The 18,392-nt window shown below is 47.2% G+C and overlaps 1 pseudogene across 1 annotated transcript in view; it reads left to right on the forward strand.

Annotated features, from left to right (window-relative positions):
* Nucleotides 1-860: 860 nt before the first annotated feature.
* LOC146871496 (uncharacterized) overlaps nt 861-18,392 on the forward strand; it is a 71,998-nt pseudogene continuing 54,466 nt past the window's right edge. The window contains exon 1 of the transcript XR_014981005.1: nt 861-1,027. The product of XR_014981005.1 is annotated as an uncharacterized LOC146871496 (transcript). The remainder of the gene's footprint in view (nt 1,028-18,392) is intronic.

Below are 18,392 nucleotides of genomic sequence, written 5' to 3' on the forward strand. Positions count from 1 at the left end.
CGCTGGTCTGGCGAGACTTATTGAGAGGGCTCCAAAAAGTGCTACCAGGCCAGCCTAGAGCTACAGTGCAAGGGCGCACGCACCGCGCTTTACTGCGATTACTTTCACTTTCGCGGCCGCACGGCCGCTTTGATGTTTGATCGTGATGGCGATCACTTTCACTTTCATGGCCGCTTTGCATAGCCAATAGGTCTCGCTTTTGGGACCTTATAAGTATTTAGTTATGCAACTGTTGCATAGCTAAACACTTATAAGGTCCCAAAGGCGCGACCTATTGGCTATGCCAATGCTTGTTCATGTTGTATTTTTATCTCTGTTTTGCTTCCTTACCGCCTTCCTACTATGTAATGCATTGTTCTTCTGTCTTTACTGTGTGTATGTAAAGCGCTCTGATACCCACGGGTCAAGCTAGCGTTAAATAAAACTTTTTAAATAACTCCTTATCGAGCGCCAACAGACTTTAGTAGAGGAAAGTCTCCTCACCAGCTTTCAAAAAGGTTACATGGATCGCTGTTACCTCTGGGTGGCATCAACTGGGACACGTGTTTACAGAACCAGACAAAACTAACCGCTCAACTCCAGAACCCTGCCGACCGACCAGAAGGAGGCTGAAGGCCGGCGGGCAAGTTCTGTGTTGAGCCGCAGCATCACATGCGCTTCCCGTCCACCGTAACCAATGAACAACTGGGCAGAGTTTTACTCAGCCAATCATCTATCACGTTACAGGCTAAGATACGGTACAGCCAATAAACATCGAGAAATGTTATACCCAATCCAGAGATGAGTTTCCACAACCAACCTAATGTCATTACACTTTCCCCACTATAACTTCAAAATGTTTCCTCCAATACGATTGGATGCACTGACTTGGGTGTCCCCCTTGACTCCAGCCGAACTTGGCGTTATTACGGGACAAGCGGCATTCGTTCAAGGTGTAACACCGGAACACGGATTTCAGCTTAAACAAAAAACTTTCCTGGAAAATTAGCAGCATATTTAATTAACCACCATGGAAACGGCGGAGCAGGTAGGAATTAATTCCTAAGGATACGATGATACTGTTTCTTTGCGGTAAAAGGAGTAAAGATTATAGCGACACTTTGTCGCCAGAAGTTGGTAGGCGGGTTAGGTTATCTGGGAGTACCGGTTGGTGCATGATGGGTTTGAGAGACTGTGAGAATTAATGATTGATCTAAACGAAGGTAAATAAAGTTGGAAACAGACCGTGCTCGTGCAGTAAAGCCAGGCCCATAAAGGCGGGGCCGAGGCTTGTCTGCCGACGTGAAAGATTGACATATCTCGATGTACGTATTAGTATCACGAGATTTTACGAATTTGGAACTAAGTTTGGAGCTGGCGTCAGCGTATGAAAACGTTTCTAGTCACAGATGGGTCGACAAATTACCAAAATATCTTTAACATTTCAGGTCTGACAATAGGAGAAATAAGATGACAACGTTCAAGGATGTTCTTAGTCTAATGTTATTTGTATGCATTTGGACTTAACTTAATGAAGGTGACAAGATAGATGAGTAACCGATCTGAAGCACATACTAGCCGCGACATTAGAAAAAACAAACCATTACCAGCGCCATTAGGTATAGCTTTGAACTGAAAGTTCTTCTTCAGTTGCTGGTGAATTTAGGCACTCCAGTTGTCATACATGCACTCTGTCACTCCTCATGTTATGTCTATTTGTAAAGCGCATTACCACCCGTGAGGGTATCCTAGGGCTGAGCAGGTTTGTATGGCTAGCTATGCCTATGGTTGGTTGGTTGGGTAATTGAAAAGCCAGGTCCTTAGTTTCTTGCAGCATTCAAGATAGCAGGAGGCTCTGATGTGAAGTAGCAGATCATTCCATGATTTAGGAGGTGTTGAGGATTAAGTGTTAGTGCTTCGCTGATCAGAAAGAGTCATTTGGTGAAGACATGGTGGGAGCAAGGCTCATGGTAAACTACGTGGCAAGAAGCAATATCGACTGTGGGGATGGCAGTCCACAAAGTCATTGTTTGTTTTTCGGCCGAAATTGGAAGTGAGTTTTGACTGTGACTAGGTCTGGTTGAGGGTTGAAGATGCTGTATATGGAGGTGATTTTATTACAGAAGAATCAGTTTATTGATGTATTCTTGTATTCACCCAGTAACCTGCTCATAATTAAACAAACCCCCAAACTCGACAAGCGTATGTTAAAGAAAAGATGAAAATTGGAGAAAAAACATGGCAGCACCCAAACTTGGCAGGCATATTCTTGCAGTCTGAAAATAAAATCAAGCATAGTAATGCACGACCATCTCGCAGTGGTATTCCACGTAGTTTATCGTTGTTTAAAGTTCCAACATACCTTCCAGAATTAGAAGTAACTTGTTGGCGATCTTCAAGTGATTAAACAATGATATGGGATCACGGAAGAGCAATGGAATAATTCGGAAATGGCTACTCTGTAACTGCACTGGGCAACCATTATGCGATGCTATAGTGTATCAGTGTTGCACTTTTCCAAGGTGGCCTAAACATGGTGGCCACCTTGGAAATGTAAAACAGTTATAGACTATGAGAAATCACATCTCAAGATGGCTGACCACTTTAGCAATAGTGGCTGCATGGGATGCACCACATTGCAGACAAAAGTTCAGTACTACTGGGGAGCTGCTTTTAAATGAAATGTAGAAATTAAAAAGGACCTACAAACAGAAACTCAAATGACTGACATCCAGTCCACACACTGGATACAATTTTTCAGGTTGGTTGTGCACATTTGATCAGCCAGAAAAATAGATATGTCCAGCCTCCTCCGTTTATATATTATCACAAGGACAACCCCTTCTATACCCACGTGGACCAGGGTTACTAATACTTATACGAACAACGTCCACCGTGGGACTCTTTTCAAAACCAGGAGCCACCCTCTACCTTCGTTTGTGGAGGCTCTCATTCAATGTATTCACTATTAAATTCAGAGTGTTATCTACACACTGCGGGTTTTCTCTAATGTAAAAGAGAACAAAACAATTTTTGCTTAAGAAAATGATGACAATGGTTTCTGTGGTAATTTATCTGTATTATTTGTCAGAACATATTTCTTATCATATGCAGGTGACAGTATAGTTGCATAAGTGCAGGCGACGCAGTGCTCTAGTATGAAGAACATATACAATATATACACAAAACAAAAAGTACACTGGTTCTATGTATGGATAATGAAGAACCGCAAGTATCGCATCACAGCATGTCAACTAGTCAATAGTCAAAGCAACCAAGTGAAACACATGTTGATGTTTCGACCCCTGTTGATTTACGGGGTCTCCTCGGGACAATTGTCGTCTGACTAAGTCCCAGAATTGTGTGGCCACAGTCAATAGTCCAATATCTGTGGTATAAACTCTGAGTTGACCACCAATCCCAAGTCGTGGTTCCAACTCATCAATCGAAACTGGCATAGAACAAACTATCTTTAAGTGCATTTGTTTTCTCAGGTCCTAACTACGCATACTCCAAGCTGGCGTCTTATAATCTAGATCAAGTGGCAAGGAGTGAGACAAGCATTCGTCCGTCTCCATCGAGTGTCATTGCCGAGATACTCGACATTGACGGTCGATGGAGACGGATGGATTGTTTCATTCCCTTTTAGATTAGAAAAAACCCGATGTGTGTAGATAACACTCAGAATTTATGAGTGAATACATTGAATACAAGCCTCCTCAAACAAAGGTAGAGGGTGACTCATGGTTTTGAAAACAGCCTCCTCCGTTTGGCATACATTTCCATAAGGTAGCATACATTAGACTAACACAGTTTAATCGCAGTTTATCTTTATTACATTGAACACGTAGGTGTGCAGGAAATATCTATAATTTGAAAAATAAACCTTTTGCCAGTCCTATATCTTCCCTTCTTATACATATGTCACCACTAAGATAGGCCCTTGACTACCCAGAAGGCAGGGTGAAATTTATTTAAAAGGCATGAAATGTACTTTTAAGTTTTACATGTCCTTGTAGTGAAAGCCTCCCAAAGTTGTTTTTCGCTGCTGCAAGGCCTGTCTCTCCTATAGGATGAAATTGGGATTACCTTATTACATCTTATAAGTGGAATTTCCAATTGAAAATAGATGAGACCCCCAAAGTCTGGTGTCTCTAGAATCCCAATTTAAATTTCACTTTGGGAAATGCCACTTTTAGAAAGTTGGCATTTTCATACGTTAACCATTTGGTGTCTACTGCATGTCTCTGATCAGTCTGGAGTCGGTCACAGCTTGGCTTTGTGTATTTCCCCATGTCAGCCATACAGAAAGGTAGCTTAGGTGTGACTTTATGGGCCATCCTGGGAATATGGGAGGGAGGAGCTGGACCTAGCCTCACACCTGAATAGGCTGTGTCCAGTCCCCACACAAAGGGCTGAATACCCCCCTGTAGTGTGTTTGAATCCATGCCAGGAAATCTCCCTCTACTTCAAGGCCCACCTGGGTGTAAGTACTGGACCTCTGATACCATCACTTCAGTACACTTCTGGACCTGTGAAGACTCTGCTAGGAAGAAGGACTGCTGTGCTGCTGAAGGACTGCCACTCTGCTGAACTCCTGCCTTGCTGTGCTACCCTGCTGTTCCCCTGCCTGGGTGAGAAGGACTAGACCTGCGTCACTTGAACCCAGAGTGACTCTAAGGGCTAGCTGGATGGCCTTCTGATCTGAAGACTTGGGGACATAAAACTCCAACTTAACTCACGCATCCTATGTCGAAACGGCGCTGTTGCATGGATCAGAACCGGCGCATCGGCGTTTTGTGTATTTTTATTTATTTATTTTGAGTTTTATATAGTGCGAACAAGAACCTTGCGGCTATCAGAGCGCTTTACAAGCAAGATGTCAGGAGCAGATACAAATATAGTAGAGAATCTATGACTGATTCTAATACATAGAAGTAGCTACCACTAGGGGAAAAAAAAACATACATTACAAGGTTATATACAAACTTTTTAGAAACCTAATATCCCTGAGAATATAGTTCAAGTCTTGTTGCGATAGATCCAGTACAAAGTAGTCACTAAAAATCCGTAAATAAAATATTTCACGTAAACTTAGCCATGAGAATCGATTTCACTTCTTTTTTGAAAGAGGCAGTAGAGGGGTTCTGTCTCGTTTCTGGGGGTAGGGCATTCCAGATCCTAGGGGCCATTCCAGAGAAGGATTGGTTATGTTTTTTTCTGGGTGAATCTTTGCGGTTCCAGAAGAAGATTCTTGGAGCTCCTGGTGGATCTGTTACCACATGTATGTGATAGTTTTTGTGATAGATAACTTGGGGTATTGTGGTGTAGGGCCTTGTGCATCAGACAAGCGATTTTTAGATGAATTCTCGCTTCGAATGGTAGCCAATTGAGAACTGTAAGGTCCGGGGAGAAATGAAGGTTTCTTTTGGAGCCTGTGATTAGTCTAGCCACTGTGTTGATTGTGGCTCTTAGCGGGGCTGTCGTTGATCTGGGAAGACCGCAAAGGGCGACCCATCCATATTCTAATCTTGGGATTGCTAAGGCTTGCACAGCCTGTTTGAAGTCATTTGTGGGCAAAAAGGGTTTCAGTTTTCTTAAGGTGTTTATTTGAAAATTTGCTCCTTTTGTAGAGGCACTGATATGTTGTTGCATGTTTAGGTTTCTGTAGAACGTTATTCCCAGTGATTTTTCTGAATTGACATTAAGTGGTTGACCTTTGAGTGCTGTTAGGGGATTCAGCCAGTTGTGAATCATGGAAGATTGGTTGGGGGGAGGGGGGCGATTAGGAGGAATTCCGTTTTGAGGGAGATTAGTTTCAGATGGTTTTCGGCCTGCCAGGAATGTGTTTTTCCCAGCGTTGAATTGAGAGATTTGATGTACTCCAGTGAATGGATCTTTATGTAGAGTTGCGTATTATCTGCGTACATGTGATAGTGGACCTTAGATGTGCTGAGGAGTTTGGTGAGTGGTTCCATATAGATGTTGAAAAGAGTGGGTGAGCGGCATGATCCTTGTGGTACTCCTAGAGTTACTGGCACGGGATTGGATAAGGAATTGTTGACCTTGAATCTTTGTGATCTGTTTTGGAGGAAGGAGGTGAACCAAGTAAATACAGAGCCTGATAAACCCATTCTGTGTTTCAGGAGGTCTAGCAAGTTGTCATGTTTGACTGTGTCAAAGGCCGAAGATAAGTCAAGCAAGATTAGTAAACAAGTTTCGTTTTGGTCAAGGATTTTTAGTGCGTCGTCTAGTGTCATGGCTGATTCTGTACTGTCCCCTGCCTGGAAGCCAGACTGGTATTGGTTGAGCTGGTTGAGCAGGTTGAAATGGACTATATGGTTGCCCAACTTTGTATAAACACATTTTTCTGGGAGTTTGGCCAGAGTGGGGATGTTGGATATTGGGCGATAGTTGTTCAAGTCCGATGGGTCGGCCGATGGCTTCTTTAAGATTGTGGATACCTGACCTGCTTTAAGGATATCTGGGATGGTTCCTTGACTGAGGGATGTGTTTATGATCTTGGTCCACAGAGGTAGTACAAATGGTATTAAGTCTTTTAGGTAGTTTGCGGGGAGAGGGTCTGTGAAGTGGTTGGAGGGATTCAAGGCCATCAGAATTTTTTTTTTGTATGGATTCTTCACAGTAAAAGTTGAAGGAGGACCATGATGCGTTGTGTTTGAGGTCGAATTTTGAAGAACTGGAGGTTGGGGCTAGTGGTTTGGTAATTGAAGGGACTGTTTGAGTGTCCGTGAGGGTTATTAAGTCGTTGAGCAGATCCGTCTTTATGCTTTCCATCTTCTTAGTAAAGAATGCGGCAAAATCCTCACAATTGGGTCTTATGTCTGGATTATCCTGGTGGAGGGGGGGTGCAGCCTTAGTTTGCACTTTGATTTATTCGAATAGTTTTTTGGGTCAGTTCTCAGCTAGGTTTGAGTGCTAAAGAAGTCAGCTTTAGATCGTCTGACCTTTCTAAAATAGGCGTTTTCGTGGTTCTTAGAGCCTTGAGGTGGTCAGCGGATGGGATACATCTCCACCGTCGTTCGATTATTCTGAGGGATCTTCTGGCTTCATTTAACCTGCCGTCATACCACGGTTTTGAGTCTTTTTTGGTAATTCTTTTCAGTTTGAAGGGGAGCTACTTTGTCTAGAAATGTGTTCATGGAGTGGAAGTAGTGATTGGTCAGGCTATGAACATCGGATGATCCTTCAGGGGGGAGCAAGCTGTTGGGGACGGAGCTTGAGAGTACGTTGGAACTGCTATTTTTCATATCTCGCTTCCACATTTTCGTTCTCGTGGGTTGTGTAGCAGGTACTTTAGTTGATTGATTGATGTTGAATGTAATGATGTGGTGGTCAGATCAGTCGCACGGGAGGATCGATTCTAGCACAGTAGAGTCAGCTTTGGAGATAACCACATTATCATGTGTGGGACTGGTGCAGATTTGGGTGAGGTTAAGGTCTGTGAGGAAAGCTTTGGGGCTATTGACCCCTGGGTCATTCAGATCATCCCAATGGAGATTGAAGTCACCTAGGAATATTTGAGTATTCTGGAGTTAAACATTGGTACTTAGAATATCCATTAGGTGTTCGATTAAGGTAAGGTTATCTCCTGGAGGGTGGTAGAATGTATGTAGTGAGCATATGGTCTTATTACTAGTGATACCTAGGTATAGGTATTCGCAGGAAGATGATAATGATGGGGAGTAAGATCGGTTTACTGTTGGATAGCTTCGATGTATACAGGCGATACCACCACCTGGCCTGTCCGTTCTGTCTAGTCTAGTGATGCCATAGTTTGGGGGTTACCAGTATGTCTAGAATGGGCGTAGACAAATCATTTAGCCATGTTTCAGTCAAAATTAGTATGTCAGGTTCATTGGTAAGGATGAGGTCAGCTATATCTGCTGCATGTCTTGATGCCGACCTGCAGTTAAGATGTATGCATTTTAGTTGTGCTTTGATGTGTGTAGTGTTGGATTCAGGTATGAGGGGGACTCTCTTGAGGTTGTTTACAAGTATACCTCTAGAGTTGTGTCTTGTGGCTCGATGGATATCAGGGGAGATGGAGTGGATTAGCAAATGTTTTTGCGAGTTAACTGTAAGTTCACTATTAATTAGGGTAACCGGTAGTTTGTAGGAACGGAGCAGCTCCAGCGCCAACGACATCCCGCCATTGCAAGCCCTGTGCGACTCCCTCGCCACCTTCTTTCACTGACATCCATGACAGTTTCAAACCCCGGACAACCCCTACGGGCCGCGCCGGACCCACCGTCCAAGACTCCCTGACAAACTGGGCCAACATGCGCATCGAGGACACGATCAAGATCATGGACACAATCCACTCCGGAAACCCGTCCGACCCTCTCCCACACCACATCTGCAACAAAGCCAGCAATTCCATCGCACCCCACCTGCGCAACAACATCAATCTCTCCTTCGAGACCGCTACCTTCCCTGAGAACTGGAAGCACACAGAGATCAACGCCCTACTGAAGAAACCCAAGGCGGATCAGAGCGACCTCAAGAACTTCCGGCCCCAGCAAAGGTCATCGAGAAGATAGTTAACATCCAGCTCACCCGTCCCCTCAAAGACAACAACATCCTGGACCCCTCCCAATCAGGATTCCGCAGCAACCATAGCACCGAAACCGCCCTCATCACCGCCACAGACGACATCAGGATCCTTCTAGACAACGGCGAGACGGTGGCCCTCATCCTCCTAGATCTCTCTGCCGCCTTCGACACCGTCTGCCACCACACACTACGCACGCGCCTCCAAGACGCAGGGATCCGGGAGAAGGCCTTGGACTGGTCCACCTCCTTCCTCTCCGGCAGAACTCAGAGTCCGCCTCCCCCTGTTCCGGTCCGAGGCCTCCGAGATCATCTGCGGCGTCCCACAGGGATCCTCCCTCAGCCCCACGCTGTTCAACGTCTACATGGCACCACTAGCATGCATAGCACGACCTCAACATAATCTCCTACGCCGACGGCACTCGGCTGATCCTCTCCCTCACCAAGGACCCTCTCACCGCCAAATCCAACCTCCACTAGGGAATGAAGGCCGTCACCGACTGGATGAAGGAAAGCCGACCTAAGCTGAACTCAGACAAGACAGAGATCCTCATCCTCGGGCCCAACCCCTCCGCATGGGACGACTCCTGGTGGCCCGCATCACTGGGGACCCCCACGACCACGCACGCAACATGGGAATCATCCTCGACGCGAAACTCACCATGACCAAACAAAAGTCAACGCTGTCTCCTCCACCTGCTTCAACACCCTCTGCATGCTCTGCAAGATCTACAGATGGATGCCGACAAACACGAGGAAAACAGTCACCCAGGCCCTAGTCAGCAGCAGACTCGACTACGGAAACGCCCTCTACGCCGGAGCCTCGTCCAAGCTCATCAACAGACTACAAAGAATCCAGAACGCCTCCGCACACCTGATCCTCGATGTCCCGCGTCGTGACCACATCACCCCCCACCTGAGGAACCTACACTGGCTCCCTGTCGACAGAAGGATCTCCTTCAAGCCACCGGCCCAGCCTACCTCAACAGCCGACTCTCCTACGTACCCAACAGGATACTGCGCTCCACTGACCACGCCCTGGCAACGGTCTCGCGCATCCATAGAACCACTTCCGGAGGCAGATCCTTCTCCCACCATGCCGCCAAGACATGGAACACCCTCCCCCTCTACCTACGACAAACCGAAGACCTACTGACCTTCAGGAGACAGCACCCCCCCCCCGTGCCTTGAAACCCTTGCGTGTGAGTAGCGCGCTTTACAAATTAATTGATTGATTGATTGATTGAGGGTGCTTAAGTCTTTTGCTGATAGAGGGTTTATCCTCCGCATCTGCGGGTTGAGGGTGTGAGATGTGGGAGGGAGGGTGAGGGAATTGGAGAATAGAGAGGGTAAGGCGGTCTGTATGTGGTTAATTGGTGGGAGACATGGTGTGAGGTAGTAAGGAGTGATATAGGTCAGTAAGGGTGTGGGGTGTGATTTGGACGGTGGGTGTATTGGGTGGGTGGGGGCCTCATAGGACATGGGGAGGTGTGTGTCCTCACTAGAGGTGACTGTTGGGTCTGGAGTGTGTGTGTGTATATGCAGGATAGGATGTCCGGGGGCTCGGACTTACAGGAGACTCTGCTAGGGAGATGGAAAGTGGGGAGAGGTTGCTATCTGCTAGGGGGGGAGAGATGGGGTCTAGTAACTTATTCCTTGATGAGAGGAAAGATGTTATCTAGAAGGTTAAGATTGCGGTTTGAAGATTGCCTGAGGATGATTCCATTATGATAGATGGTGATTGTTGCTGCTCCTTTGTAGAGTGGGGAGGGAATGACAGATAGCGAAAGGCCATGTGCTGTTTTTCCTCATGGAGGTGATCAAGAGTATGGCTAGAAAGGCTTTCCTCCATTGGGCTCTTCTTTTTGTATAAAAGATGATGTCCTTTGTTATGTATCCCATGTTGGATGAGAAGTAGGGGTCGGAGATGGGGGTTTCAGGGTGAGATTATGTTTAAAGCTTTTGGCTGCTTTTTTTTTTTTTAAACGTTGGGTGGGTAAATAATGGAAAAAGTGTGCTGACCTGTGCTTTCCCTAGTGGAAATGTCGGTTGTGAACTTGGAGGGGTTGGAAGGGTGGGCACGTGGTGCAGTGTGCACTATTACGTGTATGTGGGGTTATGTCTTCGATCGAAGTCTTATCAATTATGATATTGGATTGGGACTTGAGGATGTTGCAGAATATATAGTAGAACCATCCTGTACAGAATGAGTCAGTCTAAGATGGCCACCGTGTTTACTATCTAGTTCTGATCCTGTGAGGAAGTCCTTTCTCACTTGCCATTGTTTAATCCTCTTGGGGTGTGGTCCTCTTTCTTGTTTTACATTGGGTAAGTCTGCGATACACTGGGTCAATTGGGTAAGTGTGTGCTGTTATGTCAAAGTGGCGTTAGGTCCTTGAGAAAGTTGTTTGTATTGTCTGAGAGTCAAACCATTCTGAGTGAATCAGTCCAAGATGGCTGCCCCCTTTACTAAGAAGATCAGTTTCAGAGAGGAGAGGAAGTCCTCTTACACTTTCCATTAATTGGTTCTAGTAGGGAGTAGTTCTGTTTCCCTCGTTATGTACACTGTGATGGGTAGTCCTTTCTTTGTTTACTAAGAAGTGGATTTTATGTGGAAGTCCTCTGTCTCTTACTGATTATAACCATGTCAAAGTAAGTCCTTTCTCCCTGATTAGTTGTATTGCTGCCATTTTGAAGAGTTTATGGAGGCAGCTACATGCCAGGGAATACAAAATGGTCTCCACCGTGTGTCCAAGCTGGCCATTCCTAACTAGATCAAAGCAGATAAAAAAGCCCTAGGGGCTCCAAACCCCCGAAGGGGTCTCCTAAATGTGCAAGATTACTGACCGTAACCAAATTAAAACTTATAAGAACGTATTGCGTTCAGTGCACTGTATGCAGACCGATCTGCAACCCTGTCAGGAACGACAAGCAATCTGGCCGTGCGCTCACCGGCCCTCGTTCACCAAGCAATGAGCGCGCTTCCGCCTCAGTCCGGGTGTAATTTAACTTAAGGTCGCCAACGGGAGGGACGGGGGAGGTGACATACCTTGGAAGTGCTGCCCGATTTCCCAGAGGACCGGTCAGTGTGTGCGTCTGCTGTGCTTTCATCCATTCGTCCGATCCCAGATTCACCCCTTCTTCAGGGGTCGTCGGGGCATCCACAGCAGGCCGGAACCTTCTGCCTTACGGGGATCAGCGCACAAGGAGACTGTCTCCCTGATTCACACTGTTGATCACTCCCCTGGTCGCAGTATCAAGGCAGTGGGCTCGACGCAAGACAAAAACAAGGGACCCAATGCTTAGTAGTAACAGGGTTCACGATCTGGGATCCTTCGCAAGAGCTCACGGCCCCCTGGGACTCGCAGTAGCCGGGGGTCGATATGGACAGCATGGCGGGCATCTCTTCCTCTATCCCGGCCTTCCTGGAACAGAACTGGCGCATCGCTTCTGTTGCGTGGATCAGACCCAGCGATTGATTTTATTTATAATTTTTTTTTTTCTCTATTTTGTGACCAGAACCGGTGCATTGCCCTCACTGCGTGGATCGGCCCGACACATCTCCTTCAAAACCACCACTGCACAAGGTTCCCGCATTTCCATCGACTGCATCCTTGACGATGACTCCAAATGTCAGCATCGCAGCTCTTCGGTCATTAGAGCCGACGCACCACTTCTGCTGCGACCCATATCTTCGCCATCAAAGCAGTCAGGATCAAAGAACTCTTGTTAAGCGGGGTTCACTGGCTCCCTGTATCAGGCCCGCGTTCCATCACAATCAGCCTGAACTTTAGACTTTGTCCAGATCCGGGGCAATCTGCTATCCCAAGTAAGCACTTGTTTTTAGGTGCTATTTTACAGTTTATTCTTTAAAAATTCATATCTCAAGTTCTACTTATTGGTTTTCTGTTGATTTGATCTTGTATTAAGTACTATTGTTCTAACCTGGTCTGGAATCTTTTAATCCTCTTGGGGTGTGGTCCTCTTTCTTGTTTTACATTAGGTAAGTCTGCGATACACTGGGTCAATTGGGTAAGTGTGTGTTATGTCAAAGCAGCGTTAGGTCCTTGAGAAAGTTGTTTGTATTGTCTGAGACTCAAAACATTCTGAGTGAATCAGTCCAATATGGCTGCCATCTTTACTAAGAAGATCAGTTCCAGACTTTGTCCCGATCCGGCGCAATCTGCTATCCCAAGTAAGCGCTTGTTTTTAGGTGCTATTTTACAGTTTATTCTTTAAAAATTCATATCTCAAGTTCTACTTATTGGTTGTCTGTTGATTTGATCTTGTATTAAGTACTATTGTTCTAACCTGGTCTGTAATCTTTTTGTGGTGCTTTCACTGCGTTACTTTTGGAAGATTTGCACAATTTCTTGCCTCTGAAGTTAAGCCTGGCTGCTCTGTGCCAAGGTACTAGAAGGTGATCACAGGTTAATTTAGGGTTTGCCTGCCTCTCTCCCTGACTAGGATTGTGGTTGCTGCTTGGCTAGGACTCATGCCCCAGTCAGCCTTCAACCCAATTTCTAACATTGGTGATCATTGGTGAGGACTTGTGTTTGTGCAGTTACATACAGTAACTTGGTGTACATCCAGGACCAATTTGAATGTTACATTTTCCCAAATTTGCATTTTTTATTTTTCTCCCAAATCATGTCTGTGGCTGTTGGTTCTATAACTGGAAACATGGAATTTCAGCTGGCCAATCTGGAAACCTATACAGTGTCCTAGCTCAAAGACCTTTGCAATGAGATTTGGCTTCCTTCCAAGAGTTCCAACAAGAATGTGGATTTACAAAAGATGCTTAGGGCCTATGACGAAGCACGCTCTGAGGAGTGAACCACACAGCAGAGAATGATGGCTTGTGGGAGCCTGATAATCTCTTCTGAGGAACTACCTGCATTAGCTGAGGGTGTAAACCCTGAATCCGAGCCCCCTGTAAGAGCAGAGCAGTGTCCCTTCCCGCAGCCTATCCCCGGAGGAAGGTGAGAGCATTCAAACTGCAGCTGGCCTCAGTAAAAATGGTGGAAAGTAAACTGGCCATGGAGTAGACAAAGGCTGAAAGAACTTTGGAGACATCTGGGCTCTTCAAAGACCTGTCTTTTTTATTTTTTATTTATTTTTAAAGGATTAATTAGCTCTGTTTTATTACGCAAACATTTTTTATTTTTTATAAACATTTTATTGACAATTCAATACACAGCGAGTAAAGGAACTCCAAGACATGACCGTATACAGTTAATAACCAATATGCTGGAACACACAGTAGGTTCGTACACAACAAAGGACATGTAGGTGCAGGTGCGTCCCCCTGGTTCCACATAAATACCGCGGTACTGTGAGCCACATTTAACATTTCCCTCGTAGCATCTCCCTAGTTTGAGAATTAGTCACTCATGCCAACGTCTGAGTCGTTGGGAGGGGGGGGACAACATATGTTTCCCTGAAAGTTGTTCCAGTTCCCCCACACTCTGGCCCATTTACGGGGACATACCCTGTTAATAAAGACTGCTTTCTCTGCCACCATGGCACTGTCAAGATCTCAAGACCACTGCTTATGGGTCGGTGCAACTTGGGCACCCAAGTGTCTTGCAATGTTCCTCTTAGCTAGGGTGACGCTGAGTGTAACCCAGCTCTGCGCCGCATGATTAAGATCGGTGGGTTCCCACACATTAAGTAAACACATTCGGGGCTTAAGAGGGACCTCAAACCCACATACCTGGGTGATCGTCGTCATAACAGCTCTCCAGTAGTGTGTGATGTGAGGACAGTCCCATATTGTGTGATAGAAGGACCCAATAAGCCCGCAGCCCCTCAAGCAAAGTGGCGTGTCAGCCCTCCCTATTTTATGCATTACCAATCTCGTATAGTAAGTTCTGTGTAATATTTTGAGCTGCACGAGTTTTAACCTGGAAGGGGTTGCCACCTCCGTGGGGACGCCAGCGCCTCCTGCCACTCCTGTTCGTCCAATTCCCTCACCTCTGCTTGACATCTCTTTTAATGTCTGTGTGGGATCTTTCTGATTATTTATCGGCTTTCGATAAGTGAGAGAGATTGCCTTTTTGGATAGCGCGTCTGTGAGTAGACGGTCCTTGAGCGGGGAGGACTCGGGAAGATCTGCTCCAGGGGGTATGTTCTTAGTAAGGGCATGTCTTGAGTGTATCGGTACTGTTCCTTGCCCGCCATTTGATACGTTTCTTGTAGCTGTGCAAAGGAAACAACCATACCTTTTTTCCATAAGTCGCCAACTTTGGAAATGCCTATGAGATCCCACCCTGTGCATGTGCTCAATTTTCCGGGTGTCGGGGAGTCCCACAGTGGGGTATGCTGAGTTCTTACCCCCTCCCTTCCCAGTGCTCTCCGCGCTGTGTACCAGATTTGCACGCTGTGGGCCGTGGGTCCAACTAGCGTGTCTTTCTTGTGCTTATCATACAGTGCCTCCATGGGACAATTCACACCTAACATGAGCCTATCCAGCCGCAGAGCTGGCTCATCCTGTGGGGCGTGCAGCCACTTATTTATCGCTATCAGCTGGGAGGCCCAGTAATATAACTATGTTGGGCAGGGTGATGCTGCTGTCGTACCAACTGCGAGTTAGTTTACTCAAAGCTATTCAATGAGGTTTTCCCTCCCATAGGAGAAGGCCCACCTCCGCCTCAATGGCTTTAAAATACAAGTCGGGAATCGGTGCGGGGGTATTTTGTAACGCGTATAGGCACCTAGGGAGGGCCATCATCTTGAACAATGCCGCTCTCCCCAGTAATGTCAATGGGAGTGATTGCCAGTTTTTAACAGCGTTCTTCAGTCTCCGCAGCGGTGGGAGCAAATTACGTTCCATGAACCGTTCGTGATGGGTGTGATCTTTATACCCAGATATTTGAAACCGGTCTGTGTTATCTGTAACTCTGCTCCCCGGGGTAGGATTGGGGGAGGGCCCTGCAGTGTATATAGCATAGATTTGGCCCAGTTAATGGTGTAGCCGGAGACCCTCCCATAGGACACACAAATGTCTAGTAAACAATTAATAGACCGTCTAGGATGTGTCTGGTATAATAAAATGTCGTTGGCGTAAAGTGAGATACGGTCCTCCCATCCCTCCACCCACCTTAATCCCGAAATCACTGGGTCTCTCCTTATCCACACCGCAAGCGGCTCCAATGCTAGGGCAACCAGGAGCGTGGAGAGGGGACAGCCCTGCCTGGTTCCCCGCCCCAACGGAAAGTCCTCCGAAAGGCGCCCATTGACTGTCACGTGCGCCAGTGGCTGTGTATAGAGCAGCTGTATCCAGGCACAAAATTTGGGTCCAAAGCCTGAGTGTCGCAGCACCGCGAACAGGAAGGGCCACTCAACCCGGTCAAAGGCCATACTGGCATCCAGGGAGAGTATCGCCGCCTCCTCATGGATGTATGGCCCCCTCGCCAAAACCCCATGCAATCGTCTGAGGTTCATCGCCGTGTTTCTGCCCGGCATTAAACTGGATTGATCTGGGTGTAGAAGTGTCGCGAGATGGGGCTGCAGCCGTTGCTAATGCCTTAGCTAGTATTTTCACCTCGGCGTTAAGGAGTGAAATTGGTCTATTGTAGTTGCACTCCTGGGGGGGTTTACCAGGCTTAAGAATCGTAGCAATCGTTGCCACCCTTTGATCACGGGGGAGAGAGCCTGCCACTAGGCTGGCCTGGTACATTCATAGCAGGTGTGGTACCAGAGTGTCCGACGCCCTTTCTTTTTTTCCCAACCACGCTAACAATTTGCCAGCCTTGTCCCCCACTTCATATATCTTGTGCTGCGTCTTCGTGATGCGTGCCTGAGCCTCCTCCCACACCTGATCTCTGTAGGCTTGCTTAGCGAGACTAAGGGTGTGGACAGTGTCCTCGTTGGGATCTGCAGTGTGGGCGCCCTCCGCAAGTTCCACCGCCTGTTCTAATGTCAATATCTGCTGAATCATGCCTCGTTTGTGGGCCGTTACTGCAAAGATGGCCTGGCCGCGTATGACCGTCTTGTACGCCTCCCAGAGTGTGACTGAGGAGGCCACTGAATATTAATTCTCCTGAAAGTATTGGTTAGTGGTCCTATGTATACCTTTACGTATGATTGGCACCTTGAGGTATCCGGGGTGAATGGGGAAAATACGTCTCCGTCCCATGAGGTGTGATGCATACGATAGCAGTATAGGGGAGTGATCCGAGATTCCCCGAGGGAGGTGTGTGATGTCTTGTATAGCACCCTGAGCAGAGGGTGTTGTGAGGAATAGATCTATCCGTGAGAGACTGTTATGTGCGCCTGAGTGGTACATGTACTGATGGACTGTTGGGTGTCGCATGCTCCAGACATCCACCAAGCCCAGTGCCTCGGTGAAGTCTCGTAGGATCGATGTTTTTGCTACCATCCCCCTTGATGGGCGTCTGTCCGTTACATCATCCATTGTGGCGTTGAAATCTCCCCCTATTACCAGTTCTCCGGGGGCAGGTCTAGCAGAAATTTGCCCAGGGCTGGGAAGGCAATTGTATGAAGTGCCGGCGGTACGTACACTGAAACAAAATTATACACCTTCCCCCTCCCATTGACATGAGGCCGCTGCAAAGCGCCCCTGGTCATCTGTCCATGACCCATTCACTATTACAGGGCAGCTCTTTCTGACCAGGATCCCGACTCCTCGAGATCCCGACTTAAACTCTGAGTGGGTCACCATCTTGAACCCCCATCTATCCAGTGCTTTAACCACAGTGCCCACCAAGTGGGTTTCTTGTAAAAGACACACTGATGGGCCGTGCCTCCTGAGATATTGCAACACTAGACCCCGTTTGATCTTATTCCCGAGCCCATTCACATTCCAGGATATTATGGTCAATGATTTGCCCTGCGCACGTGCATGATCTAATTGTGAGCCTGTGGTCCCAGATGGCATAGGCTAAGGAATTGTGTACGCGTTGCTTGATAGGAGGTTTGAGGCTGCGGATTAGTAAGCATGTAGAATATCGGTCGTGTAACGAACTCCTACCTGTTGTATTTGCACTCGTGTGTATGTAGCAACCAAAACCTTCATGAACAAAAACCAACAACAAAAAAAGAAACTGATCTCCCCCACCACCCCCCTCCCTGCTCCCCTGCCAGGTGGAACCCCAACTACCCGCCACCCCAACATTGCAGAGTGCTTCAGTCTCATTAACCAGTACTTGGGTGCGAGGGGAGGAAGTCCGGAAGCGCCTCTTTCGTTCCTCCGCCGGAAGGCAAAGACATTTTGTTTTAAAAAGTACATTTTTGTTTTGGTTCATCGGAACCGATGTAGAGTCGTCATGCGCCGTCCCAGGTTGACATCCTGGACGACCAATTGCCCGGATCCCTTGATTCTCTTTAAGTAGACTTTCCCCAGAGCGGCGTCAGCCCGCCGATGCGGTCACAAAGGTGCGCAGTGGCTCAGATGTTACATTGCAGCCGCTGTACTTGAGGGAGCCCCTTCTTCGTCCTCCCGCCTGTCGTCTCGATCTTTGTCTTCTTCTCCGAGCCTCTGTCGATCTTTCTATCCGTCGTGGTCCCCCCACGCATCTCCAGCCCTCGAGCCATTCCTGGGCTTCCTCCGGTGTGTCAAAAAAACCATGTCTTCCGGTCAGCTACCACATGTAATTTAGCAGGAAACAGCATGGAGTATGGTAACTCCCTGCTTCTGAGTTCTTTTTTAATCTCAAGGAAGCTGCGCTGACGTTTCGTGACGGCTGCTGTGTATTTTTCAAAGACCTGTCTTTGTTTCCCCCCCGCCCCCCTCTCTCCCCTTCTCCCTCCCCCGCCTGCTTGCTTCAGAGGCCCAACTGGGTATTAGTCCTGGACCTCTGACTCCCATCACCTCA

This window comes from Triturus cristatus, chromosome 1_1, assembly GCF_964204655.1.
Source record: "Triturus cristatus chromosome 1_1, aTriCri1.1, whole genome shotgun sequence".
Classification (NCBI taxonomy): domain Eukaryota; kingdom Metazoa; phylum Chordata; class Amphibia; order Caudata; family Salamandridae; genus Triturus; species Triturus cristatus.